This window comes from Rhododendron vialii, chromosome 12a (genome assembly GCF_030253575.1).
Source record: "Rhododendron vialii isolate Sample 1 chromosome 12a, ASM3025357v1".
NCBI classification, from domain to species: Eukaryota; Viridiplantae; Streptophyta; class Magnoliopsida; order Ericales; family Ericaceae; genus Rhododendron; species Rhododendron vialii.
In genome coordinates, this window is record NC_080568.1 from 7763309 (window position 1) to 7786976 (window position 23668).

At 38.2% G+C, this 23668-nt stretch overlaps 1 pseudogene; it reads left to right on the forward strand.

The window, feature by feature from the left end:
- Positions 1-783: 783 nt before the first annotated feature.
- On the forward strand, positions 784-23009 carry LOC131309377 (probable linoleate 9S-lipoxygenase 5; annotated as a pseudogene).
- The last annotated feature ends 659 nt before the right edge of the window (positions 23010-23668 follow it).

Below are 23668 nucleotides of genomic sequence, written 5' to 3' on the forward strand. Positions count from 1 at the left end.
AGTTAAGAATTTTAGAACAAAAGTTACGAAACACGTTAAAAGGTTATGAATGAACCATAAAATAGATTCATATGATACACTCTTTCAAAGGGTGTGTATTGTAGACTTTTTCTTTGCAAACATGCTTAATTTCAAAGACTCAATAATCACCGCATGTATACGTGTTTAAGTGTCTCAAATCTAGATATCGAATTCGTGTCCAGATTCAGACACGAAATAAACTGTCGGCATCTAGAATCAACAAATAGGGCAAACATGGCTAGTCCCAACCAAGTCTTGATACACCCCTCATGAAACACGTGCCTACACGGCATGCACGTGACCTTTTCCCCCTTAACAAACTCTTCCAACCAAACCCTACAACTCTCCCCTCCATCCTCCACCACCATCTTCCTCTTCAACCCCCTCACCGCCTCCACATTCGCCGCCACGTCCCCCCCTCCTCTCTCCCTCCAACACTGACTCCATCAACCCCCTCACCACCCACTCTCTCTCATCGCGCGCGTGCACACGCAGCATCGTCACCTCCACCCAGACCGGCCCCACCGTCCGGCCCATGTTCGCCGCCGAGCTAATAAACATCCGCCCCCAGGAGACAACCCAGTCCGCCACGTACGTGGATGTGGAACGTGGGGTGGACGTGTGAATTCGTTAGGACACTGGTAATTATTTGATGCGACTTCATGAAGTTGGTGGCGGGGATGCAGACTGAGGTTGAGGTTGTGGGAAGGCAGCTGGTGGCGATGAGTTGGGGGTGGCCGCTCGGCAGTTGTCGTCATCATCATGGCCGTGGTGGGGCCTGTTGTACAAGCGGTCGGTGATATGATGGCGGAAGTTGATGTGGACATGGACTGGGGAGGGTTGGGATGTGGTGGGCTTGCGGTTGAGTAGGGGTGGTTGACAGACTTTGTAGATGGTCCTTATTATGGGGTGGTGGTCGAACTCCATGAAGTCCATGCAACTAGAGAGAGAGAGAGAGAGAGAGAGAGAGAGAGGAGTATTTGTATATTTTTATAATCTCTGTGTAACAGATTATGTAATTTGTGTATAATTTTGCAATTTTTGGGGCTACTAGATAGTATTTATAAGAGCTGGTAATATAGAAACAAAAGGTCTGCAAATACACAACTTCAGACAGAACTGCCATCGTGGTTGTTCGATGCATGTAGGCTATTATGTATCGAACGGCTCCGATTGCAATTATGTTTTATAGGTTTTTTTGACTTCCTGTGTTAAACCTCCCCAATCCGGAATTGGATTGGAGAACTATTTATTTATATATACGAATGTGATCATTTTCCTAAATATACGCATATAATTTCAAGCCGTTCTATTGGGTGTAGGTAACACAGTATATGAAAGAGCAAAAATGCTAAAGGGTTATGTATCATCCGATATTTAAGATTTGTAAACTTGTTATTACTTGGAAATTTAAGTACTCCGTAACTTAGACAAGCTGTGTATACGTTCTGTAGGTTCAACTTCAGTGTGGGATGTCTTCACCCAAGTTGAACCTAGGCCACATATTTCGCTTTCTAATTAAGGTACGTTATTGAAAATCCCTATTGTGTTTTACATTGGATAGCTAGAAACCTCTTCTATGTGCACTATCAATAAAAACTAAGAGCACCCGCAATTGGTGTGTTATATTTGTGTATCAAAATGTTTGTTAAAGTATGTGTTAGAATAAAAAATGGGTCCTACAAGTGTGTGTTAGCTTAAAAGTATGTTAGTATATATATGAGTACCTCAATGGATTAGTTAGGAGTGTGTTAACTATTTAAAATAATGTATCAAAACAATGGCTATAATAAAAACTTTCAACGTCATTTTTCTGTAATGAAGGAAAGGTCAACGGCCATGTTCCTGCCACTCCACTTCCCATTTAAAAGAATTATGTTCAGAGCATGAAATCTCATTGCCTATTTTTCCTTTATTCTGACTTTTGGTGTTCAACACATATATAGAAAAACAATGAAAAAGGCAACGGTAAATCAAGTTAACGGTAAGTTTTCAAAAAAGAAAGTAGTGTGGGCATTTATGTTTTATGGTTGAAGTTTGAATTTATAGGGATAGGACCCACTTATTGTTTGTTAACTTCCTTGCTAAACTTGATAACCATACTAACACACTACTACATTTAGCACACTCTAACACACAAGCATTGTGGCGCAAAAAATACGATTTTGTTTGTTAAATCTTAACACACACAATTAACATAGTCGTTAACAAACCCATTGCGGATTCTCTAAGACAAGGGAAAAGTTCTCGAGTTGTACGGAGCATCTTATCCATGAGGAAGCGGAAAGTGAAAGGAAGTAAGAGAGTGGAATCTATCGTAGCCACTCAACTCAATTTGGACCCATATATAATCATTGATCAAACCCACATTCGCGACTAGGTTCACTACAACAACCGGTTTTATCGTACCGAATAGAATTTTCTGTCTTCTTAGTGCTCAATGAAAAGAGAGGAACTCACTATAAATAGTAGCTAGCTATGGTTAGTAGCCATTGACAAACCAAGAAGTTTGGGTGAAAATCCATCAAGTGTCCCCTAGAGGTTCCCCAAACACTTCATTGGGAATTACTCTCTTTTCCAAGAAAGAGGTAATCGGCGCAAATTCCTGCTGAAGTGTTTGGGGGAACTCCTCGGCACATTTGATACTACCAAGTGATTTCACAGCTATGATAGAGGTGGTGGCAATGATCTTATTGATCTCTTAAGCTTTGTTTTCCCATCTTAGCCAGGTGAGCATTGCAGTAATAGCCATTAGGGTTTCATAACATATACATATTACGGGATCTATTTTGTGTCATTGATTTCAATCAGCTGACGTCTAAAATTATGACCAATTTCTCTTACTTAGGCTTCTGCATGATATATGGTCAGAGTTGCTGTCTCTTCTTAATATTCTTGATATGCAACAATTCAACGGGGGAAGCATGCAGGATTTGGGTACAAGGGTGACATCAATTGGATTCCTGGAAACCGCTATATCCCACTCAGGGCCGGCCCTGAGAATTTGGAGGCTTAAAGCGACTTTTAAAATTGAAGCCTTAGGTTTTCTATTTAAAAAAAAATTAATATAGGTGGTTAATATAAGGTAAAAATATTGAACATGGTATTTTAGTTTTGTAATTTAACTAAAATAAAATCTTAAAATATTTTATACCATTAGAAAAAAAAAATCAAACATAACGAAGTAGCACTCATACACTACATTTTTTTAACTAATCATGTTATTAACTTTAACCATAAGAATGCAAAAAGTATAAAAGCTGTATATTATTTATTTCTAGATCCAAAAGAAAAAAAAATGGAAAAAAACCTTCGTCAAAAGAAAACCTTCCTAGGAGTTGAATCAGGGATCTCCCATCCCAATATCACATACCTCACACAGACCACTTGTGCTAGAATTAACATTATGTTAAAACATAGAACATTTATATATAAATATAATATTTTTTGATTTTTTTTTAAATGAGGCCCTCGTTTTTCTGAAATTTCAGAGGCCTACAGCGCCGGCACCTCGGGCTTTAGCCCAGGGCCGGCCCTGATCCCGCTTCGGTATAAATTCAAATTTCTAAGAGGGGGAGCCTCTCTCTCTCTCTCTTTTTTGGTAACTAGACGATTCATTAAAACATTAAAAACATACAAGTAGCTTCAACAAGGAGAGTCACCGCATGCATTCTGCTTTCTCCGTTGGCAAACACCCAAAAAAAAAATTAAATCGACAAGTTTCAGGGTAATGGGGCATTCCTTTTTCAGTCTAAGTGCAGTAAAAAGAGAGTCACAGCATACATTCTGCTTATTTGTACAAGTGTTAATAGACATACTTATGAATTCACTTTATGTCTATTTACACCTACCATATATAATCCACAAAGTAAGATGAAGTAAAAATACTAAACTTACAAAAAAAACTCAATGTCCAATGCCGATAAAAATAAAAAAAAATTAATGTCCAAACGATCATGTTCCTCTCCGATAGCGGAAAAAATTACATAGCTTGTTGGAATTTACAAATGTTTCCCCCTTGATAGTTCTGCCCCTGAAACCAATTGAGGCATAATGAGAAGCTCAATGTTATTCTTCTTCTGTTGAGTACTACTGATAAGGGACCAGGTGTATTGTCATTAAAGATTAAATCATTGAATCGCGCGAAGCAGCCTAAAGCATGAACTACTACTAGCTCCAAATGGCTCACAATCACCCTATAATTACTTTCATGGACTGCAGTTTTGATTAGCTTTTAACAGTAAACACTAATCTAGAATTGGGTGCATATGATATGCGCGTTTTGAATCTATCTTGATTGTATAATATTCATCATATTAAGCATTACTCTAGTTGCGTTCCATATTAATTTGACGAGAAGATATTCAATGTCCCTGGAGCAAGGTTGAGCACGAATCTGGACCACATATTGGTGTGAGATGTGGACCACACATTGGTGTGAGATGTAGACTGCACACCAATATGTGGTTCATGCCCAAGTGTGTGGACTCCACAACAATGTGTGGTCCAGCTTCATGCTCAATCTTTTCCTAAGGGATTGAAAGTTTCTCTAATTTGACTCAATTTACGGATTCACATTGTTTCATGTGTATTATGACCGCATAAATATAGCATGTTCAAAGTGCATGAGAGCATCCCAAACAGCCTTGCCTCTCGATCCCTCCAAAATCAAATGCTGGTTTTGCAGAAGGAAATTCCCAAGTACGCAGTACAACTAATGCCAGAGATATAATTAATTTGTGTATTTTGTGTTTGAATCTAGCCACAATTAACTTGCGTATTTTGAGCAAGTAAGGATACTAAACACGCCCGAATCAGCTGTTGGCATCTTGAATCGACGAGTAGGGCAAAAATGACTCTTCCCCAAATAATTTGGAAACTGTTTAAGGATTTTGATGAATTCAATCACTAGGTAATTTGCAAGTATATGAAATTTCAAAGACACAATAATCTCTATATTACGTGTTTACATGTCTAAATCCAGACACCAAATTCGTATCTAGATCCAGACACAAATAATCAAACAATAACAAAAAATAAATAATTCCTAATCAGCCGCCGGCATCTTGAATCGACAAATAGGGCAAACATGGCTAGTCCCCAACCAAGTCTTGATGCACCCCTCATGAAACACAGTCCGGCCCTGGGTTTTTTTTGGCCCTAGGCAAGGTTTCGAAAATGGGGCCTCTCATTTGTTAGTATAAAAATTTGTTGTTCACTATTAGGAAGTCGATGTGGACGTGGACGGGAGAGGGTGGGGATGTGGTGGGCTTGCGGTTGAGTAGGGGTGGTTGACAGAATTTGTAGACGACCGGTCCTTATTATGGGGTGGTGATCGAACTCCATGAAGTCCATGCATCTAGAGAGAGAGAGAGAGGGTATATGTATATTTTTATGATCTCTGTGTAACAGATTATGCAATTTGTGTATAATTTTGCAATTTCTTGGGGGTACAAGATAGTATTTATAAGAGCTGGTAATTTAGAAACAAAAAGTCTGGAAATACACAACTTCAGACAGAACTGCCGTCGTAGCCGTTCGATGCATGTAGGTTACTATATATCGAACGGCTCCGATTGCAATTATGTTTTAAAGTTTTTTCGACTTCCTGTGTAAAACTTCCCCGATCCGGAATTGGATAGGAGAACTATTTATATATACGAATGTGATCAGTTTCCTAAATTATGTTATCTAGTGTTGTTTGATTTACTTGGAAGTGAATACAATGAATTTTACTTACCGAACAGCCAACCAGTTCGCAGATTATCTTGCTTAATGGGAAGCTGAACAAGATGTCAACCTTATATTCCTTATGAAAAATGTCAATTGCTATGAGAGAGTTTGTGCTTAGAGATAACCTGAATATTAGGCAAGTTTTAGACTAGACTTAGTAGTTATTTTACTTCCTTAACAAGCTATGTTTATTATGTTGATACTCTTGATGTGGTACTTTGTTTCGTAAGTTTTTTTATGAATTTCCGTTTGACCGGAAAAAAAACAAGAATACAATGAATTTGAAGTAGTTCTATGGGCACAGAATTTTAGATACCAATGAAGCACAGCTGGGATGTGTGGGCCAATCTCAAGTCTTACACAAATAATTGGAATCCTCAATTTGTAGAAGACAATTTTTCTCACCTTTTTTTTATGAAAAAAGAAGAAGAAGAAAAGCTCAACCAAGTACCTTTAAGAATTTGATCCATTCAGTTAATTTTACGATCGGATTTCATGGTTTGAGCACCGCAATGCCTCAGTGACATGCAACAAATTTTTGTTACGTGAGAATGGAATTGGACCCCAAAAAGTCTGTCGACACAGACAATCTGTGCATAGATCGCAATGTGGAGCCCACTATGGGTCCCACACAAACGATCTAAATGGCAAAACGGGAGGTTAAGGAATCAAACATTTTTTCAAAGGCCCCTATGAAAAATCAGCTCAACGGATATTTATAAGTACCCGATCTAATCATCTAATTTTTCATTAAGTTACTAGGATCCAAAAATCTGAATGAAAAATTAGATGATTAGATCGTACTTATAGGTATCGGATTGAACTAATTTTTTACAAGAGCCCTTGAAAATTATTTTAAATGTAATGAACGGCTCAAATCGTTTTTGTGGGCCTCATCACTATAGATTGTCTATGTCAATAGCACCTCTGGTTGGGAACCCTACTATGGAAACAGAGCATAGCCATCGACGGGAGCCACAGGTGGGCACGTGGGGCCCACTCTGTGTAGAGACCCGTGTTCTTTTTTTTATATAATTGTACGTCTTGTCGAGATGTACCGTGTGGATATTCGTAGAAGGGTACAAGAGTAATTAGGCGAGAGGAGTTTCTCCAGGGGAGAAACTTTCCCCATTTCTCATTTCTCTCTATCGGTAGTCTCTCTCTTCTCCTCTCATCTGAATCTCACTCTCTCATTCTCTCAACCAAAATCACTTGAAACCTACTCAAACCAACCTCCAATTTGTCTTCTCTAAGTGATTCAAGCCGTAAATTTCGTGGGTCAAGCTCGGGGAAGGAGAAACCAGCTGATTTGAAGTTTCGGGAGTCTAGGGCTTGAGAAATCTTGGGGTTTTGCTCTCCAAACTCAAAGTAGGAATTTCTTGCTTTTGTTATATGTTTGTGTGTTGATTTTATGCCTTAATCGTGTTGTGGATCATTGAATTTTGTTGTTGAGCTAGCATCTGAATTTCTGCACAAAATCGTCACTCGTAACCTTCAGGTATCGATACCATTTTGTCAGGTATCGATACCAATTCGTCATTTTGGGTTCCTGCCTTAAGGGTATCGATACCAGGTGTACAGGTATCGATACCAATCCTTTTCTAGACAATTTCGACATCGTTGATCCCTTGTTGATTAGTTTGGCCCCTAATCATTTCTAATACCTCTTAAATGCTACTAAACCACCCTTAAACATGGTTGCTCGTCCTCCAATGTCTTATTGCTAGATTTCATTCCTTTGACACTCGTTGTAAACGGAGAATGTGTCACAAGGTTGTTTAGGAGTGTCGTAGGTCGTGTGAGGCTTTGTGGTGAGTGTGAATGGGTAGATGGGCGTTCGTCTAGTGGACCGAAAAGTAAAACCGAAATTCGTATTCTTTATCCCTTTGGTGCTTGTTCCATGAGGTCTAGATGTCGATATTGGCGAGATGTATGCCGTGAGGGGGTGATGGGTCGGCACATTACATGCAGTATTGTAGTATACTTAAAGGGAAGGGCGTGTTAATTCATCAGTCGTAGTTATGATATGGTTAACCGTTTGGAACGTTTTGAAATGTAATCCATGTGGTGGATTGGTAGATCATTTAGAATGCTTGAAGTGTAATCGATATTGTGATACAACTGTTGCGGATGATTAAATTATGATTGATTGATCGACACGTACGGATATAACGAGATTTGACACTACGGGTATCACCATTCGGTAGAACGGCCGAAATGGTGAGATGACCGGGCTGAACACGAATAGACGGTTATGCGATGTGTGGTTCCACTAATCAACAAATTATGATGCATACATTAATGTTTGTTTATCAATGAAGGGACAAATGAATGATTTATTCAATATTTTGTTTTAAGGATGGATTTTGATTTTGAAAAGAGGACTCCGGCTATTCAATATAAAAATCCCCTAGTATTCTTGAGCGAATCAACAGTTTTCGGTATTCGTGCACAGAATCAACGGACTCCGGCTATTCAAGCTTGAATCAACGGAGTGTGACCGTATTGGTCTTGTTTTTTTTTTTTTACAAATCATTTTACAATCAAAAAGAAATGTTTTATGGGGAAGAGATTGGTAATTGAGGATGTGAAATTGAGATAAATTGTCGTGCCCATACGTGAAGTAAATGAAGTGTTTGACTATCTGTTGTGGGTTTGTTTAGTTTGAGAAGAGTTTAATACAGCTTCTAGTTTGAATTGTGCATCGATAAGAATCTTGATAAGACGTTTTAAGAATTGAGGTTAGTGTCCACTTATTTATTTGGTAAACCTTTGTTACCCGTGTTCGTTAAAAAAAAAAACTCATTCATTTTTGGTGCATAATTCATCTCATTTTCATATAGCTTGAGTATAAATTTCTCTACTGGGCTAGTTTAGCTCAATCTATCATTTTCAAGTACATCGCAGGGATATCGGCATGGAGTGCTTGACGTGCATCTGTCATCATCATTTTGAAAACTATCATGGGAGGATTATTTTGATATATTGAGTAAAACCCTTTGAGAGATGTAAAATTTTAATTTTTCAATGTAACTTCTAAACTCCTCATCTTTTGGCTATTTATGGATTGGGACCGAAATACCGGTATTGTATTCCGTTTAAACTTAATCTTTTTCTTAAATAGATTATGGAAAAGTATTTGGGATATTGACATGTATACCATCATTTTAAAAATATTATTATTATTATGTTGAAAATTATGGACGTGACACTCTGGGTCTCGCATGAATGATATAAACCCTTCAACAATGTTTTAAAAAAAATTGAGTGAGCCCGCAAAAAATCATCCCAATCCGATATGTGTAGGAATTCGATCCAATCTTCCATTTTTTTCACAAATCCGAAATCAGATTGAAAAAATGGAAGATTGAATCGAGCAAAAACCCTGTTGTCATCCGTCTTGTCCAAGTAAACTATTCCCTCCGTCCCGATTTGTTTGTCCCTTTTTTGACTTTTTAAAAGCGTTTGACCTCTCAAAGAATTGGCTATAATTTTCAATTCGTAATGTTTTTAATATGCAATATGAATCTTGTTTGATAGATTTCAATTAGTTTTATTATACAAAATCTTCAACAAAAAAACACATTATAAAATGTAAGATATAAGTATATTTTTGAAAGACACGTATTTCGACAATTGGACAAACAAATTGAGACAGAGGGAGTAAAATTTTCTTGTTGTACACATTTATCATTTATGTTATCCATTATTCAACCAAAAAGTAAAAAAAAAAAACTCACAAGCATATTTGTTATTAGGTTTTCTTTAGTTTGAGAACTCTTGTGTACAGCTGATCCAAGGGGATTTACATGCACCCTTCACGGCTTCACCTTCAATTATAACAACCAGAAAACATATTTGCAGGAGTTCTCTCCAAATAGCAAGCTAAATCCCAAGGTACGTATACAACGATGAGGCCAGTTCAAAGACCAAGGAGTGCAATGCATAGAGAAAAAATTAGAGGGGTTGTCTTTAGAAGAGGAATTTTCCATAGAACTACCACACCATAATGGTGAAAATTTTCAACCAAACAGTTTACAAATGGATCCACAATCAGTGGCAGATCCAGAAATTTCAAACAGAGAGGTCACCTTTTGAGCATAAATTTAATAAAACTACTCACAATCCAATATAAAGAGAATATGCATTCTAAAAAACATAACAAGAATAAAGAAAAAAAAAAATGAATGTACTAGTGTTTCTGCATTTTCATTAGATCGTTTATTACATTTTTATTTGAATAATTGGTAGAATTGTATAATTTGGCTTTGTTGTACTACAACTACCTTACGTTTAGATTAGAATGATTCTGGTTCAACTACTAGGAGAAAGTTTTGAAGAATTCTTTTTTTTCCAAACGCATGTCAGTTTAAAAGAAATAACGCAGGGGTAGTACCGTGTTTCGAACACACAACCACACATATGGGAAACCGAAGACCTTACCACTTGATCTAGGCATACTTCCTATTCTATTTTGGGTAGTTTAATATATAATACTTCCTGTTTTGATTAACATAAAAAAAATACCAGTAATTTCAGGAGGGTGTCTACATTAGATCCGCCCCCACCCAAAATATCTCATCTAACTGAAATAAAGCCACTTTCTTGAGATAGACATTAGATTACCACGATGCTCCAATGTCATACCTGAGCTGGATAAACTCTGGACTTCCGCCAAGACATATGCCATAAGGACACTCACTCCTCTTCTTGAAAAATGATGGAACTTTGAAGCCACAGGCAATCGAGCCGAGCCTCCCTAGCTCACCCGTACCTGACCGAGATCAATTAGGACAAGTTAGCTAGTGAAGTGTGCACTCCGGCAGATCATGGAGCTCAAGGCACTGTTTGGCAATTAGCTAAAGCTTATATATGTTGCAGTAAATGACCGGCTATCATCAGCTCATTTGCCACTAGTATGTACAATCTTTCAAGGAATCCAACTCCATTTGTTTCAGCGTACAAGTGGAAAAAAAATTCATGTAAAATGAGTTTGAAAATTGCAAATCACTTTTTTCCTTCTGTCTTCCGTAGTTTTGTTGACCTACGGAAGAAAATAAGGAAAAAATCAATCTCACTGAAAGCATTGTAGTGAACAACAAAACATAAAATAAGTAGTCTAACGCAGCACGATGGTAAACACTCGCACATTTAGGAGAAATCCTTCCGAGTTGGTTGTGTCGCCCTCCCTCCACAAAGTGCAATTTTGTTCACCCTCCTTAAAAGAGGATGAACATTACTCTCCTTTCTATCAAGGCCGGCCTTGGGTCTAGGCCCACCAAGCGGTGGCCTAGGCCCCCCCCCCCCAAACCAAAAGGCCCAAAATTAGGGCCCCCAACCATTTTAAGTTAGTATACTACATTAGGAGTCCTTAGGCTCAAAATTTGTACCCAAAGTTAACTTAACCAAGTGAGGCCTCATTTTAAAACAAGGCCCAAAAATTTTTTTCAGCCCAATTCAGAAACTTCTATGTCAACTCTTTAAAGAAAAAAAGAAAAAAAAAACACAATAGAACCACAAAGCCAAGTCGGCTTTCTCATAGAATTGAAGTTTAGGAAAGGGATAATAGTAGTAGTATTATTGGTCTGTTGTAATAAATGCTAGCAGGAAAGAAAATGTAAAGTTGTATGTGTAATAAATGTATGTAGAAGACTTTGGTCTGTAACGAATATAATTGGTGGTAAACCAATTATATGTTTATACTGTTTGTGTAGGTAATCAGTGATGTAAGCGTCCCCTCCTTACGCCTATAAAAGGAGGGCTTCCCCCATTGTAAAGGACCAAGTTAGAAAGCCAGTCAGTGTTTGCAATAATATTCCAGTCTTTTGTGTTCTTATAATTCCTTATTGTGTTCTCTCTACGATCTTAACGTACTTAGTGTTTGTACCCACTTCGTGTCTGTAAACTTGGTATCAGAGCCATGTATTTCATTATAGCTTAAACTCTCTTCTGGGAACTTCTTTTCCAAAACTACTTCAAATCTTTTCTAAAAGAAAAACTTGAAGCATATACTATGTGGTTGCCTTCACATGATCCTCCACATCAGAAACTTCACCAACTATTTTGGTTAAAAGAATTTTGTATCAGTGGATTAAAGTACCTTGAAACATTTGGCTATTGAGCGGTGTGTCTTGGTTTGTCTACCCTAATATACAGAATTTTATTAATCAAAATTGGTTGAAGGTCTTACGTTGAAAAAGAAAAGAATTGTTGTACTAAGGGAAAGAGGAACCCAGAATTTTTCCTAAGAATGAATCATCTGTTTTCTACTTACTCCTCCGCTACTTCATCTCTTGTTCCTTCACGTTCCTCCACCAGTAGAAATTCCTCATCTTTTTATTCTAATCTTGAATATTTGTATGAGTTTGAATACCTTACTGATGAGAGTAAGGTTCCCCTTACTGATCTCCCGTTCCTAAACCCCTATAATGCTTTTGTTCGACCTCAAACCTCTGTAAAAAAATCTGTCATCCAACTTTTTTACACAAAACGACCAACCTCTGTGAAAGAGTATGTCCAGGCCTCTAAATTTAATCAGTGTTTTATCGCCTCTACAGAAGCTGAACAACTCTTACCTTTGAAAATCCCAGTTAACTTGCCTCGTCTTTGGCAACAACAAGAATTTACCCACCTTCATTTTGGAGCAATCCGCTTGGCTGTCACTTTCCATGGGCGAAAAGGTTTGCCTGTTACTTCCAGACTTGCTCTGGTCGATACCAGGTTTCTACAGTATCAACATGTACATGCATGTATCGCTACAGTCCAAACCACTTTAAATGCTGGAACTGTGATCTTTACCTTCTATCCCAATTTCAACATGCCATTAGCAGATCCTCATCTGCTATCCGCCTTGAAGGTCCAAGTTCAAATTGGTGGTGCCTCTCAAATTTTCACCACATATGCAGCAACGCTTCACTACCAAATGGCTTATCGTTTTCAAAACCATGCTTTTGACATGTCCTTACCTTCCTCCACAGATGAAGCCCTTTTCCTCACTGTTAACGCACCTCACCAAGCCTCTTGTGTCCATGTTCCACGACAAATTTTCCGTCCTGAACTTCTCAAGCTTCTCCCAGAATCTTGGGTTACAGCTTATGAGAAAAATCAAAACAAACCCATACCTGTCCAATCATCAAATCCAACTTTCATTTCAAAACCTGATGGTACAGTGGAGATTTCTTTCCCAAAAGAAACCTCTGCCTCAGCCTCCACCCATCCTTTCATTTTTCCCTCAAGAATTAACATGTTTGTAGATGGTTCTAGGCCTGGCCCTCCAATTAAATATTTTGATTCAAGTGGCTTTCCAGTCTTTTATTTCAAAAATTCAGAAACAGATCATTATTATTTTGATGCCTGTGACTGTGATGAGTGTCTAGAAGACAGTCTCCTAGAAGATGATGAGAACTTTGTTGAAGAACCATGTCCCATATGTCCTTCGTCACCTCCCACTCCTTGTAAATCTCCACCTCCTCCTCAACCTCCATCTAATGATGGTTCGTCAAGTCAACTGAGTAGATGTTTTATGTTCACCTCATCTTCTTCCTGGACTGAAGCAGATTTTCCTTCTTTGGAATTTCATAATTCCCAAGAAAGGACGACCTATCGGCATAAAATTCCAGACTCTACTACCATTCTCCCTGATGGTAGTATCAAAGCCGTTTCAGCATCGGAAGCAGCAATAAATTGGCAGTCAGCAAATTCTCTGGCTCAGAACAAAATTCTTCAGAGAATTGCTAACTCTCAACAAAATTTGGAGAATGTTGTCCATAAGAAATTATCAATTTTGGAACTTCTTATCAGAGATTTGCAGCAGAAAATTCAAAATGTTCACCAAGAATTTCTCCAGATGGCTTATGCCAACTAAGCATTTTCAGCAGATTTTTCTCAAAAGGATGCAGAAATGAAGCATCTCAAGAATCAGCTTTATTCATTTCAAGCTCAGCAGTATTCTCAACAAAAAAGCCCGTTTGACATGTTTCCTTCTTCCTCTCAAGAATATTTTTCTGGGTATCCTCAAATGTCTCAACCCTTATCTATAAATCCTACTTCAGGATTCAGTGAGTCCAATATCTTTGGGAGCTCATCAGTTTTTCTTCCTCCACCAAAAAGACCATCTCCACCAAAACTTTATTTCCCAAAGCCCCAGATAAAACATGTCCAGCCTCCAACAATTCCGTCTCCACCATCTACATCTACATCGATCTACTCCAACTACCTATACTCCTTCCAAACCATCTGACCAAAATTCAAAGTCACCCCAGTTAATGGTTCAGCCAACTTCTAACCCTTCCAAAAATCCAATCTCCACTCTCCTACATACCTTAGCCACTATACCAGAAGCCCCATCTCCTGAACCAACCATTGAGTCTGAATCGGATACTGAATCCATTGACTCGATGCCCATTCCTCATGTTTTCATGATGAATCCAGAAAATACTCCAGAGGAACATGTTGATGATCCTATTATTGAAGAAGGTCCTGAGTTTGATACACCTCCACCTCCAGAAATTCCAACCTTTGATTCCTTCTCACATTCCAATATCCATACCCAAAGTTTCTCCTTTGCTAACATTCCCCAATCAAAATTGTTGGATAAGCTTTATGAAATTCATGCTTGGTGCACTGCTGCTATGCTCTCTCCCAACGCTACACTAAGTATCGTCATTACTAAGTGTACAGCAAAATTTCTTAGCCGTCTTCGTCAATAGTACTTGGCTCTTGGTGAATACCGACAGCTACAGCTCAAACAATTGCCAACCCTTGATCAGTTTATCTCAGTCCTGCATACTGTGTTTCTTGGTGACCACAACAACACAAAAGAGTTTGTTCGAGAAGAATATCTCAGCATGAAGTGCTGTTCATTCAAAAGGAAAGATCTCGAGATTCATTATGACCGTATGTCTCAGAGATTTTATCTTCTCAACGGCATGGATGATGTCAATCTCAAGCAAGCCTTTCTGAATTCCTTTCCTAAACCATTGAGAAATGAGACAACAAGGTTACTTCAGACAAAAGGATTGACGCTGAATGCAACATCTCTTGGTGGTATTTACCAACACTCTTTGATTGCCTTGGAAAAATTGTGCAATCACCAGAAATTTCTCAGAACTCTTGAAGAACAGGAAAAACTTCTTGGTAAAGCATGTGACTGGCCAGACTTATCCATAAAGTGCAAAGTCAAGAAGTGCACTTGCCGTCCTTCATACCGGAAGTCTAAACACTTTCAGAAATGGAAGTTCTAATCTCCTGGCAAGTTTTCAAAGTTTCCAAAATCTGGCAGGTTCTCACGCCAGAAAAAATGAAAATTTTTCAAGAAGAAAAAGTTCAGAGGGCAGCGAAAGTCTGATCGCTGTTACATATGCGGAAAGAAGGGGCACTATGCAAAACAGTGTCCAAATAAAGCAGCAAGGGACAAAATGGTGAGCTCTTTGGCTCTCATTGATGATGATCTTGAAGATGCTGATGTCGAATCTCTGTTTTCCATCAACAATGAAGCAACAGATGAAGCAGTCATTGCATTCACTTTTGATGATTCAGACGATTCATCAGAATCAGGTGACTCTTCTGATGATCCTGACTCATTCCCCTATGAAGTCCAAACAATTTGGTTCTCCAACATCATGCTTGCTCAACCTTTAACCAAGGTCAAAATCTTGCTTGAAAAATATGAGAAACCCATACCAGTCATCGCTTTCTTTGATACTGGTGCAGCAGCCTCCATTCTCAACCCAGCAATCCTTCCCAGGTCCTTTTGGCAATCATGTTTTAGACCCTTTACAGCAGCCAATAGAGAAACTTTTGTTATCACCCTGATCAGTAAGCCTATTACCATCCAACTTTTCCCAGGATACACCATAAAACACCAAGTCTATGGTTCTGATCTCCCAGGAAAAGATTTATTGTTAGGCTTTGATATCCTCCAAAATCTCAGCAAAGTTTTCTGGCTCAAAAAAAGTTTAAAATACAAAAACTACCTGTTATCCTGGACCACTCAGCCAAATCTATTTTCTATAGAAAATTTCTCCTCCATCAAAGAAGCCATAATCCAAACTTCCTGTGCTGAATCTCATTCCCAATTCCTCACCAAATGCTCCAACCCACTTTGAAAAAATTCAAATTTCTTCATTTCTCTTTCTTTTAAGAAAAATGAAGATATCAACCCCACCAAAGCTACCCATCATGGAATGAACCCAGAACACTATCAGTTTGCTCTACAAGAGCTCCAACAACTCAAGTCAGAAGGATTGATTGAGCCCACAACCTCTCAGTGGGCATGTGAAGCATTTTATGTGAACAAAAGAACCGAGCAGATAAAAGGAAAGCTCCGCCTGGTTATCAACTACCAGCCTCTTAATCATTTTTTGCAGGATAACAAATTCCCTCTTCCTCGAAGAAGTGTTCTTTTTGCAAACTTGCCTAAAGCTCAAATTTTGCAAGATAACAAATTCCCTCTTCCTCGAAGAAGTGTTCTTTTTGCAAACTTACCTAAAGCTCAAATTTTCTCAAAGTTTGACTTGAAAGCAGGTTTTTGGCAGCTAGGCATCCATCCAGATGATCGTCCCAAAACTGATTTTTGCATTCCAGACCACCACTTCCAGTGGTCAGTCATGCCTTTTGGATTGAAAACAGCTCCATTTTTATTTCAAAAGGCCATGATTCGGGTATTTGCTCATATTCTATCATCAGCCCTTATCTACATTGATGACATCCTACTTTTTTCTCCAGATATTGAGTCTCATGTTGTCCTACTACAAATTTTTCATTCCCTAGTCCAAACTCATGGTATCATGCTCTCAAAGAAAAAAATGTTTCTTGCTCAACCAGAAATTGATTTTTTAGGGATGCATATCTCTAAAGGTCAATATATCCTCCAACCTCATATAGCCTCCCAACTTGACCATTTTTCAAATGAAATTCAAATGAAAATCTCACAGTCAAACAAGTTCAACAGTTCCTTGGAATTGTTAACTATATGGCTGATTTCATCCCCAACCTTACCCAATACCGAACTCCTCTCTCAGCTCTACTAAAGAAAAACCCCTTCTCCTTGGACAGCCCTTTGTACCAAAGCTGTAAAAGACCTTAAAGCCATAGCCAAAACTCTTCCTCCATTAACCATACCTTCAGATGGAAAGAGAGTCCTTCAGACAGATGCCTCTGATCTATATTGGGGAGCAGTTCTTTTGGAAGAAAACACAGATCAAAAGCGTAGAATTTGTGGATACAAGAGTGGTGCATTCTCTCCAGTAGAGCTTCATTACCACTCTACCTACAAAGAAATTCTGGCAATCAAAAGGAGCATTGAGAAGTTTGAATTTCATCTAATCGGTCATCATTTTCTAATTGAGACTGATATGATGAGTTTTCCCAGCATGCTCAAGTTCAAACAGAAGCACCTCCCAAAAGCATAGTTACTCAGATGGACAAATTGGTTTTCCAATTGGAGTTTTGATGCTGTTCACATAAAAGGAAAAACAAATGTCCTTCCTTATTTTTTGTCAAGACTCAAAAAAGAAATCAACCAGTTTTCAAAAACAATATCCCATTCATTTGTCCCTAGTTGTTTTCCAATGATTTCCTGTTTCCATCCAGTCAATCTTCCTGTCCACCTTCAGTGTCATCTTTTAGAGTTAACCCTTCTTTCTAGATGTGTCCAAATGTGTCAAAACCTTCAACATCTCTGTATTTTCAAATATGGTCTTGATGAAGGTCCCATAAAAAGTCTATCTTTCCATCCTGTTTATCCATTTCTCACCTAGTTTGAAGTGTCTTACCATAATATCTTTTATTTCAAAAAAGAAGCCTATCTCCTCTTATGGTATTTAGTCGATGTGTATACTATAAGTATCTGTTTTAATAAATCAGCAGTCTTGGTCTATCTGGCTCATGCGGCGTTTAATCAAGTTCAACCTTCAGAAGATTTCTTTTTGAAATTTCTCCTGCTTTTTGGAAACATACCCTACTGGCAACAGAAGATCAGACAAGTTCCTACAGGTCCAGACGAAGACCTCCAATTTGCTTTTTGGACAACTCGCAACAACAGATGTCTTCCTAATCCTGATGGTTCTATCACTTGGAGAAATGAGTATCACACTATATTCCTTTCAGCATATCAAGAGTCTTCGAGCATTGAGATCCACAGTGAAAATTATCTGGTCATAACTCAAACACTGTGTTCACTCAATGGATTGACACCTGCAGAAGTTCCCTCATCTCTCCTCCATTATGAAACTGCAAACTGGAAATTCAATGATACTTATCCGGAAGAATGGCGCCAAAATATTCGCTATCTTTTGACCCAGTATCACTTGACTGACAGAGATGAAGAAAGTAGTTCAAATGATCCAGAGTGACAATCACGTGCTCATACCAGCTGTCTCTTTCGTGTGGTGTATATTTACTTTTGTGTACTGTACTATAAAGTGTAGTAGTGTTGTCCTCTTTTCCGGAGAGGGTGAAATTATTGGAAAGTACTGTTTAGGTAAATAATAGTATTATTATTGGTCTGTTGTAATAAATGCTAGCAGGAAAGAAAATGTAAAGTTGTATGTGTAATAAATATATGTAGAAGACTTTGGTCTGTAACGAATATAATTGGTGGTAAACCAATTATATGTTTATACTGTTTGTGTAGGTAATCAGTGATGTAAGCGTCCCCTCCTTACGCCTATAAAAGGAGGGCTTCCCCCATTGTAAAGGACCAAGTTAGAAAGCCAGTCAGTGTTTGCAATAATATTCCAGTCTTTTGTGTTCTTATAATTCCTTATTGTGTTCTCTCTACGATCTTAACGTACTTAGTGTTTGTACCCACTTCGTGTCTGTAAACTTGGTATCAGAGCCATGTATTTCATTATAGCTTAAACTCTCTTCTGGGAACTTCTTTAAAGCCCCAAAATACTTTTAGCCTCTACCCATGAAGAGGTAAAAACATGAATACAAGAACCGATTTTTGCAGAATCGCGGCAAGAAATCAATCTACCAGGTATGGACTTTGGGCATTTGTTTATGCTTTTGTCTTTTGCAAATATTATTTGTTTATGCATTTGGGAAGTTGAGAATTGTTTGTTTAATTGCTCGAAAATAGGGTTAAAGCAATTTATCGTGTGATTTGTGATTTTGTGCTCTTGTTAAAGCAATCTGCCGTTAAGTTGAGAACTGTAATTTTTGTAACTTGGCCATATAAGTATTTGTAAGTCTTATATTTGGGACAATTTGTATTTTTTGAAAATATTTCATTTGTAGATGTGAAAGACCCCAGATTGGTTGGTCGCCTAGGGCCCCGAAAAATTCAGGGCCGGACTTGATTTCTATTGGTTGAAATGATATAAATTCCATCACAAAATGATGTCATATTTACCATGCAATACACTTTTTGATAAGCATGATATCACTTTGTGGTTAAATCTACATCATTTCATTCAATAAGGAAGGTAATGCTCACCCTCGTAAGTAGAGGGTGAACAAAACTCAACTCTTCTACATTGAACATGGAGGTTCAAGTCTCACGAGAGGTGAATTTGAGATTCAGGGCTATGAACAGCCCCTAGGAATTGCATTCTACTCCCTCCGTCCCAAAATGTTTGTCCGGTCCGCAAAACAGAGTCTTAAAAATAATACTCCCTCCGTTCCATAATGTTTGTCCGGTTTGCAAAACAAAGACGTAAAAATAATATAATTTTTGCAAGAAAAATTAATTTTTTTTTAATAATTTACAAGATATCGATGAGTTCTTTTAATTTATGAAAAAAATTTGAATTCTTTCTTAAGAGAAATGCATTATTTTTGAGTCTCTGTTTTGCGGACCGGACAAACAATTTGGGACGGAGAGGGAGTACGATTTTTGCAAGAAAAATTTAAAAGTTTTTTAACAACTTACTAGATATCAATGACTTCTATTAATTTGTGAAAAAGGTTTGAATTTTTTCTTTAAAAAATTGTATTATTTTTAAGTTATCGTTTTGTGGACCGAACAAACAATTTGGGACGGAAGGAGTATTATATTTTTCGGAAGAGTTTCGAAGATAGCCTCAAGTCCAGGTCGAGGAGTATAGTCTAAAGTAGCAGACAAAGGGGCCGCTTAGGCATTAGGCACGAGAAAGGATATCGTTCTGGGCTCCTTCCCGGAAATCTGATCCTCTTTTTCGCCTGCATCTCCGCTCGGAGATTTAGGCGCAACAAAAAGTAGGGACATTGAGTGAGGGAAGCTTGGCTATCCTGGCACTGGACCCCCTGTTGACTAACATACTAACACCCCTCTAACTTCCGCTGTTGTATACAATATTGCCAAAAAAAAAAACCAACAAAACATAGAACAGAACATCAGCATTGTTCTTTTCTTTCTTTCTTTTTGGGTAAATGTGATTGTGAATATATATATACTTCTGTCAACACATAAACAGTAACATATACATGCATAAATACAGATAGACTAAAATCCTGATTGAACGTGATGGCTGTGAACAACGTACCCTCAAAAATTTATTAAAGTGGGTCGGCGCCTCAACGGTCAATAACCTTGAGTTTAACCTTGAGTTAAATACCTTACAGCCACAGGTACTTTAAGAAGGAACCAAGTCTCGCCATATCGTGAAAATACTTCACTTAAAAAAAATAGCCTACTCACTTTTGGTCCAACTAAACAAGGGGAAATCGGTGAAACATTAATACTGGAAAGCATTTTACGTCAAAACAAAACGAGCCTTCATTTGTAAATTCCATGGTCTAGTTTGAAATGGTTACCATATCTTTGATTTTGTTCTCAGGTTAAACACCCATGCAGTAATTGAGCCATTGCAGGCAGCTAAATGTGCTTCGCTGCATCCTCCCTTCCGCAATACAATGAACATCAATGCACTCGCTAGACAGACTCTCATTAATCAATGCTGGGGACTACTTGAGAGAAAAGCTTTCCCAGCAAAGTATGCCACGGAATGGTCAGCCGTCGCACATATGGACTGGTTTTCCAAGAGCAAGCACTCCCTGCCGATCTCATCAAGAGGTAGTCACATATAACGATAAATCACTTAGACATATATGTATGCATTAAATCTGAAAAAGTTGATATCCAAATCAATGCAGAAGTTGTTCTGATTGATCTATGATCCTTAATTGCATAATAGGTTATGATATGATTCATGTGAATCCACTGATATGTAATTTGTATGAACTAGATGAAAAAGTAATCAAAGATCCATCACTCAACAGGTTCAAAATTCAAAACTTTAAATCGACGTGAGACATGAGTTCAACACATTATCCATTCATTTATAATATCGATTTTGCAAGTAGAAACGTGTTCCTAAAGTTGAATCCGTTGAACAGTGTGTCAAACCGAATCGTATACATGGGTACACTAAGTTAACCCCACCACCCCCAACCCCCGCGATAGTAGCCAATTGTTTGATTATTCAACCGAATCATGAAATCGCAGTTATATGTGCCGTGTGTCGCAGGATTTTGACAATACAGATTCCAGAGTTCGGGAAACAAAACTCAGAACTTGGTGACTGATTCAAATGATCTAAAGGCTCTAAACAAAGAAAAGTACCGTTCATTCCCACATCCATCCTCATTGTTTACTAATTCTGCACTTTTACCTTTTTCATTGCGCAGAGGAGTGGCAGTTGAGGACCCAAAATATCCAAACGGCATACGCCTGCTAATAAAGGACTACCCATATGCTGTTGATGGCCTGGAAATCTGGTCTGCAATCAAAAAATGGGTTGAGGAGTATTGTTCCTTGTACTATAGCTCAGATGACATGGTTGAAAAAGATTCTGAACTTCGATTGTGGTGGAATGAGATCCGGGAAAAAGGTCATGGTGACAAGAAAAATACATCACGGTGGCATGAAATGCAGAATCTCAAAGAGCTAGTGGAAACGTGTACTACTATCGTATGGATCACTTCTGCCCTCCATGCAGCAGTCAACTTTGGAAAATACCCTTGCGGCCTTACGGGAGGGTACCTTCCTAACAGACCCGCCATGAGCCGCCGGTTCATACCCAAACCGGGTTCTCTTGAATATGATGACCTTGAGTACAACCCAGACAAGGCTTTCTTGAAAACAGTTACCCCTCAGGCAGAGCATCCTTGGCATTTCCCTGATAGAGATTGATGTAGGACAAGAATTTAGGAGAATCAAATATATGGAAACTTTATTTTAGAAATTATTCATTTTAGAAATTCCTCTTTTAATGCCGCTTGTTTAGGCATATTTCTATCGGTCTTTTAATTTTGTTAGATTTTGTTAGTCTTGGTTTCCAAGTAGTATTGTTTTGCTTGGTCTCCACTCTAAGTAGTTACCTTATTGTTAGGACTCCTACTAGTATAAATAGGAGTGTAAGTTATTTAATTATTCATCTTTTACATCAATAATAATCGGAGTTTCTCTCTATTTTTCCTTATGCGCAAAGTTTGCTCGTGGATTTGAGTTCTATCTCGTTTGGATTAGTACGGTAACTAATCTTTCGTGAATTCCGTTGCGTCAGAGATTCTGTCAAGGCTATGCATTAGACGAGGTTTTCCTCGGCCAGAGAGGCACTCTTGAATGGACAGAAGATGAAGAAACGTTAAGACGCCTATGGGAGATTTAGAACGAAGTTGGCTGAAATTGAGGAGGGAATTATAGGGAAGAACAGTGAGGAGAATTGGAAGAACTGGGTTGGACCAGCCAAGATGCCTTACACACCACTATTTCCAAGTAGTGACGTTGGACTTACCAGCGAGGGGATTCCTAACAGTGTCAATCTGAGATTTTTTAATCGGGATGTTATGACTATGTTCTAAGCTGTAGTAGTTTTTACTATACCAATAAGTTTATAATGATAGAGAAGGTCATCAGAAAAAGTGTCAAAATTCACCATTAGTACCTCATTTATATCTCGTCATAGGATAACTGATTAAGGACCAAGCGCAAGAAAACATGTAATCTTTTATGAGTAATTGGTCAATAAATAGCCCTTCAAAATTTATGTTCGAAATAACCAGCAGTTGGAGTTGTAGGTTCAGTTAGTCAAACCTACCTGGTGAAAGAACTTTAGTAGATCCATTTACGTAGTTTGCTGGAAGCTAAGAGTCTTATAGCCCACGGAGCCGGGAGAGTCATTCCCATTGTTAAATTTCTTAATTCACAACTCTAAGCTCTCCCTTGACAGCAAGATCAGAGAGGTAGCAGGTAGGCAAACCTTCCCTAAAGTTTTAGGAAGATGATGATTCCTTGACTCAACAGCAGCATAGATCCCAGATGGATAGCACCTGCCAATGCATCTTAAAAAGGTCAAGCACGTGAAGTTTATATTTCATATTAATAAGCAGACCATACTGGGATGGGAATCAGAGATTTATGAGCACCTAAGCCAATGAGACATAAGTGCTATTTGGACCTGTTCGTTTGTCGGGATTTAAACGTTGGATTGGATCATAAATCCAAACACACTCGTTTGGTTAGCATTAAGTTACCAATTGTCCCATAAAGCTTAAGCAATTAGGAAATGAACCCAACAATGTATATCAAACTTTTCAACATTCTCCCTCACATACAACCCCGTTTTGCACGTGGAGATGAAAATACAGATATATAAAAGCAAAACAGAATACAAAGCTGAGAAGCAGACTGCAAACGCAGAGAAAATGCAAATCACGAGACTTGAATCCAAGATCTCTCCTAACCTGAGCTCTGTGACATGTAAGTTACCAAAATTGTCTCAAAAGGTTAAGCTATTAGAAGGGGAAAAAACCTAACATGTATACTACCAAGCTATTCAACAGTAAGAACTTTTATGGTCATGATTTATATCTGTCAGATGTAAAATCCCAAAAGGAGGATATACAATCTGGTGGACATGGTAACATTGACCCCTTCAGTATTAGTCTGATGGGATTACTTATCTCATAGGATTATAGCCCCTCAACA